The following is a 7,945-nucleotide window of genomic DNA, read 5'->3' as shown; positions in this document are numbered from 1 at the left end:
TCTGATGGACACGTTTTTTTCTTTTTTCCCCCACTACATATCAGATTTTGCCTACTTTTCATCTTGAGGAAGAAAAGTAGGAATCATTAATAAGTGTGTGTATTATGGAGGACTCAGATTCATAGAACTGGATTGGAGAGGTGTTATATCCAAATCATATGCATTATAAGTCTGTAGAAGTTATACATTAAAAATACCCTTAAATATATATTTTTAGTTCTGCTTCATTGAACTTGAAATTAAAATCCATAAATTTATTTTTTACTAGTATTAGTATTTTTATTTTCAAAGTATTCTTTAAATGCTTTAAAAATAAGTTAAATCTTTGTAGACTAGAAATGTATGTACTGTATATCATTTATTTTTCAAATGCAGGCAATACATTATAGATTAATCTTATTTAAAAAATATTATATTAATCTTATTTTTTAATTCAACAGTTAGGGGGCCTACAAGACATTGTGCCCAGGGGCCTCCAGGACTGCCTCTCATCCTCGCGTGTGTGTGCTCAGACTGTATACAATCTTGATCTCTTAGAAGTAGAAATTATTTATCTTTGCTGCTTGACTAAATTTAGTCAAAAACTATCAAGTATTTAGAATTAGATTGATGCATGACCGATAACAATTGACTTATTTGGCTGTATTGTTAAGTGAAACTTACCTAACAGAACTTTTAGCAAAGGTGGAACTTTTTTATTTCTTTACGACAAAAGAATTATGCTAGAAATGTTTCTGGATGAGGCATTTGTGTGATTTATATATAATAGCTGCATCCTGATCTGTCTTAGGCATCACTAAATTGTACAGGCATTACAGGTCAAACAATATGTTGTTACATTTATCAAAAGACAACAATAAGGCTCTTAAAACACTGCTTTGAGAAATGTAGTGTTGTCATATTTCAAATACCTCAAGTGAAACGAAGTCATTTGTTTTATTAATTTATTACTGTCAGTGTACTTGTCTTTTTTGTAAAATTATTTCAGTTTAAGATCAAGCGTAAAATAAAATATTGTATAGACAACAAGAAGCAAATAAGCAAAATAGTGTAAAATATGTAAATAAAACCCCAAATTTAAATCTTTTCATTATATACTTAAATTAAACATTTTCAAAGCTTAAACGTATAGTTTATAATTGGACAAAAAATGTCTCTATGGCCTTAAAAGTATGTAGTAGTTTTGCCAGTGCCATTGAAAAAGATTAATTGTCATGAAAGGAAAAATCGACCATACTTCCCATTTGTAGCCTTGTGATTTAAGCAATTAAACCATTTAAATAATTTTATACTTAAAAAGGGTCATAATGAAAATCAGATTTTTTTTTCTAAAATAACTAACTAGTACTGTGAGTAGTTTTTTAAAAGAGTAATTTGTAAAATATTAGTTTTATTTATTAAAATGTGTATTATTGTAGCAGTGTAATTGTATTTTAACTTGAGTACAAATAATCTGTTCTCTTTCCATCTGTGAGAGAACATCAACAAATAAAATAATAAAATTCACAAGTGATGTATGTTGCTGAACTGTATTCAAATGTTATAAATATAAAAAACACCACATTTTGAAATTTAACTGCAGTACGTCAATTTAGTTTATTTGTGTGCTGCGCTCAGACTTTAGAAAACAGAGCTCATTTGTTTAATTTCTCCTTGAGAAGAGTTGCGCAAGCCTCAAAAGTTTAAGGTACTTGACAAAGTTCGAAACTGTCGTATTTGTTTTTTCATATTTGTCATTTGGTGGCTCTCAATTATCAAAAACACCCCTCAAAATATTTGCTACGGATGCGAAAAATGCAGAAAATCGAACCATCCAAATTTAATTTCATGACGGACAGAAGTTGCAGAGGCTGCAAACATATAAAACGTGAGGTCGTTTTTAGTTTATATATATATATATATATATATATATATATATATATATATATATATATATATATATATATATATATAGATATATATATATATATATCTATATATATATATATATATATATATATATATATATATATCAAACGAATAAACTAGTCAGAATATAGGCTACAGTTAAAGCTTTCCTTTAGTTTTTGTGAAATACACGCACTGCGGGTGGGTGGGGGATGGTGGTGGTGGTGGTGGTGTGTGTGTGTGTGAGGGGGGGCTACTGGGGTACCCCAACTGCAATGAACCAGCTTTGGGGGGGCAGCTTAAGGTTGAGAACCCCTGGTCTAGTGGGTTAAACTAATTGACTAATTTAGGGACTAGTGAATGAGGGTGTGTGGTGAGATTTCAGACACTCTGCCTACTTTCTCGAAAACAAAGGTTAGATTTGTTACAGTTATTTTCCGTATTTTGTACAGAAGTGAGCCGTTAATCATTTAACAGGTTTTCACTGTAGATTGTACAGACTTTTACTGTTAAAATCACTGACATTTTTCACAGTGTATGTTTGTTTTATCAACAGCACTGCAAGCTCAGGGAGCCTCTCAATAGCTCCCGGAAGTTAGCATTTACAGCAGTGTTTCAGCTGAAGTTGAAGACTTTTAAAAAATAAGCACTTCCTGGAACTATTTGAGTCTACATGAATCATGTGATGATTGAGCATTTTGGAATTGCTGTACATACAAGGCTCATATGTACCTTGGTTTTGGGGTCTCAGTTTGATATGGGTTTGTACAACAGTGTAGTGATCAGCGGTAAAGTCAGGAACTTGTGGAAATTAACTTGTGGAAATTCATTTCCAATATAAACAAATGCTGCAGAGTTAACACAACTCTGGCCGATTTTGTTAAGCTTTTTAGAAACGTGGCAATTGAGACAGTGACCATCTGTCCTTTGTTCATCTGAAGGACAAAGCTGTTAAGAGCCCAGAACTTGCAAAATGGCTTTTTGATCTAATCAACATTCTACATCATCTCAGACACAGAGAGACACATGGATCATAATACTTCCATCTCACAGAAGAGACACAAAATGGAATATTTCACTTCATATATTTGTAGATTCAAATGATCATGTATTTATCAACATTACATAGACTCTATATATTACATAGACTCTATATAATAGAATATTTATATTTTCTATGTATAGAAAATAATGCCTTGGGTAAATGATATGTGGTTTGGAAAGTGAATTATGCATAGGAAAATATTTACGAATTTAAGAATTTATATTATAACAGTTTAACAGTGGACTATGACTATGCAATGCCGGTCACACTATAGATGACACCTTCCAGTGACCAACTCACAACATTATACAATCACAATGCTGGATTTGAAAGGTGCCATCATTTCAATCCTGCTTTCCAGAGATAAAAACATTCTCCAAAATACAAGAACAAGGTAAAGAGGAAGGTGACGTAACTTGGAGGAGAAGAGTGGTGGTATCAGGAAGAGAAGTGTGTGGAGGCCTGATACACAAGGCTATCCGAATTGCTCAAAGACTTCAGAACTTTGCTGCAAATTCCAGCAAGGCTTTTCGTGGTGATTAGATTCACAGTGCTTTTTCCAAGGCGTCTGAAACCATAGCTTCAAGGCTACCACCTCCAGAAATTTGTGTGTCCCAGATTTCCAGGAACTCTACCTTCAAGGATAAAGACGTTGGCATGTCCCCGACATCAGAACCACCACCTCCAGAAATATCCAGTTCTGCATGTTCCAGGATCTCTAGATTTCTTCTTCTCAAAGCTCAAGAGAGCTAAGTCTGCTTGTTCCATGCTTTAAGACCTGCAAGAAGATCCAACTTCTTCCAACCACTGCATCAATGGCAGAGACGTATATATACCACTTTCCAACCCTCTAAGGCTGCTTTCACACCTGTGAATTTATTCATTTGCTCTGAAACAGGGATTCAAATTGTTACAATGCTGCTTTTTGTTCTTGATGCGGTTCACTCTCACATGGCAAAATTTCTAAACGGTCCAAAAGAGCTAAAACAAGTCATGTGCGAGTTAACTCTCCTTACATTGGAGAGTTTCACGGTTTGTTTTGCAGAGTCCCGCTCAGCTGTCATGCGTCCTTATTTTAATTTATGGCAATGAGCAATAAATTAATTATAAGTGGAAAGCTGTGCTTTAATTTTGAATGGTGACACTCACAGACATCATCACCTAGTATAAATCAGAGGTAAGACTTTCTCATACAGAGCCCTTGGCAAGACTGCAGTTCAGTCAATTTGGTCAATTACTAACGGATAAACAGCTTTTTTTAATATTTCAGCTTGCTTTCACTTTCGTATTTTACATAAAACGCACATTTACCGGTAGGAATGACATCCTGCCCAACTCATTATTCTGTGTAGAGTGTGATTGCTGGTTTCACATATGCCAAATGAACTGCGCTAACTGGGGAAACGAGACAGGTTCTGAAACAAAAGTCTAGGTGTGAAAGGGAGACCTTGGCATTTCAGTATAAAATATTCTAATTAATTAGATGTTTATAACTGATATTCATTAACAACCAAACGTCCTCAGTTATTTTAGAATAAGGTCTACCTTATCAGCTTGTCTTTAGAGAAGATAACAGAGTTATTGATCACAATCTTCAACTTAATCACCTTCATGACTCGCCTTTGCATTTCATTTATTGTACATTTACTAATTTTAGTTACCCTTGTTTAGTCTTTTGTTAATAAATACACATTTATTACAACTGTACAACTATTATCTTCCTTGTGTTGATAATACAGTAAAAGGCTCTACAAGTCAGACGATCTCATTATCCTTCAGATTTGGCCAGATAATAAACACCTTTACATTTGTATATTTCAATTAACATTATTTGATTGTTAATTATTTTGACAGTCAAAGCTGTCTGGTGCCCAATTTAAAAGGATTTATCTGTTATTTCTCCATTATTTTGTGCCCTACAAGAGGCTCTCCCACATTTTAAGCTATTAATACTGCCCTTATTTCCGTTTTTGGTATAAGATTGCAGAAGAATGGTTTGACTAGAAATGTACAGTTCTTCACCATCATACTGATAACTTTTAAGTCATTTGGCAAAACTACAGTTTAAACTGCTGTAGTTAATTGCTGTCTTTACAATGTTATCATAACGATATAATGTGGCAATAAGATTGTAACTGTACTGTGTGTGTACAACATGGCCCTATTCATCTATGTAAACACAAGAATAAAACATTAACATTATACCACACACTAGCTATGTTTCCAGCTAAAAATGCGAATTAACTTTATGCACAAAAATGGATATTACATAAAAGACGTATAAATAAAGCAGCATTTCCATCCAACAAGTCAAAGAGAACAAAATCATCACTTCCTGATTAACTGGCGCCAAATATCATTATCAATATCAATTTTCTTTGATAGGAGAAGCTGCATGAATCTTTTCTTTATTTAATAAATGACTTGCGCATCAGAAGACGATGCCGACACACAATGAATGCGCGTGGTGGTTGACGCTGTGAGATGCAGACTACAGGCACTCTTGACTATTCTGGAGGTAACTATATCTAGAGGTAATTAAGCACATCCAAAATGTGCATTAAAAAATAGGTGGATGGAAACAAAGCAACTGTAAAAAGCTCATACAAAGTCACTAGACTTTTCTGACAGGGTATTCAAGTATCATCGAGTGAAAGATGTGAAAGTATGTTGTCTACTACAATACATGGGTTTTAATTGGATTATAGACAGCAAAATGTAGTGTTTTTAAATAGTTTTTTTAGAGCCGTAAAACTCAAACACCTTTACAATCGTATCAAAACATTTGCTTATTTGTTGAAAAATTCTTAATATTTCAAAACAAAATACTTAATTTTGTGCGTCTTCTGATTCATGTGTGCAGCCATGTTGCCATTGTAGATCGCTTCTAGTGTGGTCCTGGAAAATCTGTGTTTTTAAAGGCTATCTATTTCTTTCCCTTAGCCCTTTTTTCAAGCTAAAGAGAAAGGGGTAGAATTAAGATAGTATCTGATTTATCAGGGATCGCAACAGTGGAATGAAGCGTAAATTACTCTGGCATAAAGTGGTGGCAGATGCCCTTTCAGCCGCAATCCAGTACTGAGAATACATACATAATTGTGAACTCTCTGTGCTGGGAAACACCCATACACTCTTCCCACTCACACAGACTCTAGTTTCTCCAATTCACCTATACAGCATGTCTGTGGATTGTTGGGGAAACCGAAGCACCCGGAGGAAACACAGGAAGAACGTGCAAACTCCACACAGAAATGCCAACTGACCCAGCTATGACACAAACTAGCGACCTTCTAGCTACAGTGATAATTCCACTGAGCTGGAAGTAAATTAACATGGCTAGTGAAATACATCTCAGCAACAATTTTTTCAATTACAAATGATCAAAAATGCAACATGGTCTGATTTGTGGTCAGGCAATGTAGAGTCATTTGTCCCCCTGAAGAGAAAATCTCACAATGTCCCCCTAATTTTGGTGTGATTCAGTGTTTAGGGGAACGGCGTGGAAACTTACATCTGAGTTCTTGTCACTGGAAAGGAAAGATCAGGTATACGCCCTCAGATATCACACAGATACTCCTGCAGAAACTGAAACTGGTGGGATGCCATCAAACATTTTTTTTTTTTTTTTGATTGTTGTGGGATTCCCCATGTGTGATGACAGTGTGAATTTTCAATCAATAAACATTTAGATAGCGCTGTACTTTCACAATCTATCTCTGAACACACTGCTCTCTCTAGTGGATGTTCGTTGTCAGTATTATCCTTTCTACTTACTGTAAAGGGACAGTTCACCCAAATAAGAAAATGTACTCAGTATTTACTCTCCCTTGAGTGGTTACAAACTTTTTTATTGGTTTCTCTTTTCTATTGAACACCAAATAACATATTTTGAAGAAATATGAAAACCTGCAACCCTTGACTTGCACAGTAAGAAAAACTAAAACTATGGAAGTCAATGTTTACAGATTTCAAACTTTCTTCAAAATGTCTTCTTTTGTGTTTAATAGAAGAAAGAAACTTATAAAGGTTTGAAACAAATAAAGTATGAGTAACCAGTAAAGGATGACAGACTTTTTATTTTTGGTTAAACCATCATTTTGAACACTAATTCAGCAGATTCAGCCAATTTTACCATACTGTACACATTAAACTACAGAAGATACAATTAAACAAACCTTTTGCCTCTTTGAAACTGACTAAACTTCTAATATTTTGTTTTGTCGTTTCTGAATTTTGCATTGAAAGAGCTGAAAAACAGATGAGATCTTTTTTTTTTTGCTGCTGCTGCCCCCTTCTGTACTATCTTTATTTACTCCATCTTATTTTGTCCAGTCCAGTTTCGCCTTTGTTTTTTCTGCACACAATACAGCTACATTTGACAGCACTTTCTGCAGTTCCTAAACTCATCATCTGTGTCAACATGTGCAAATGGCCTTCAAGATAATAGTACAAATTCCATTGTCTCATATATCAAATTGACACTGAGCACACATTCCTGATGGGTTTTTCCTATAATAAAAAGAGTTCCATTCAAATTACAGTCCCATTATCTTTCTGCTTATAATAATACATATTTCCATGCATGACTGTGTTTTTCCTAAGGCATGTCCAGTTTTCAAAACAAGAGTCCCACATAAGTGAAATGTACTGTAACAAGTTTATTTCTAAACATAAGCTGCCGTCACATTGGGCTTTGTGTGTGCGAAATTCTGTCGTGTGGCGCTGCGAAAAGGGGCGGGATTAAACAAGATGATTAGACATTTAAAAAAGCCAGCGATTGCTCCATATTTTAAATTTCTGTCCAGAGAGGTCGTGTTTTGATCCTCGATTGGTCTCACGCAGTCAAGTGATGCGATTTCGCAGGTCAGAGTTCACCAAGCTTGAACTTTGCACCGCAGCAACATGCGAAACTCGACGCATGACCCTGCGTTTCCGGTCTGACGCATTCGCGTGCGTATGAATGGAAGTCTATGGGAGGAAAAGTCAAGTGTGACCGCAGCTTAATTGCGCTTT

The sequence above is a fragment of the Danio aesculapii genome, chromosome 9, assembly GCF_903798145.1.
Source record: "Danio aesculapii chromosome 9, fDanAes4.1, whole genome shotgun sequence".
NCBI lineage: Eukaryota > Metazoa > Chordata > Actinopteri > Cypriniformes > Danionidae > Danio > Danio aesculapii.
Note: the sequence above shows the minus strand (reverse complement) of the source record.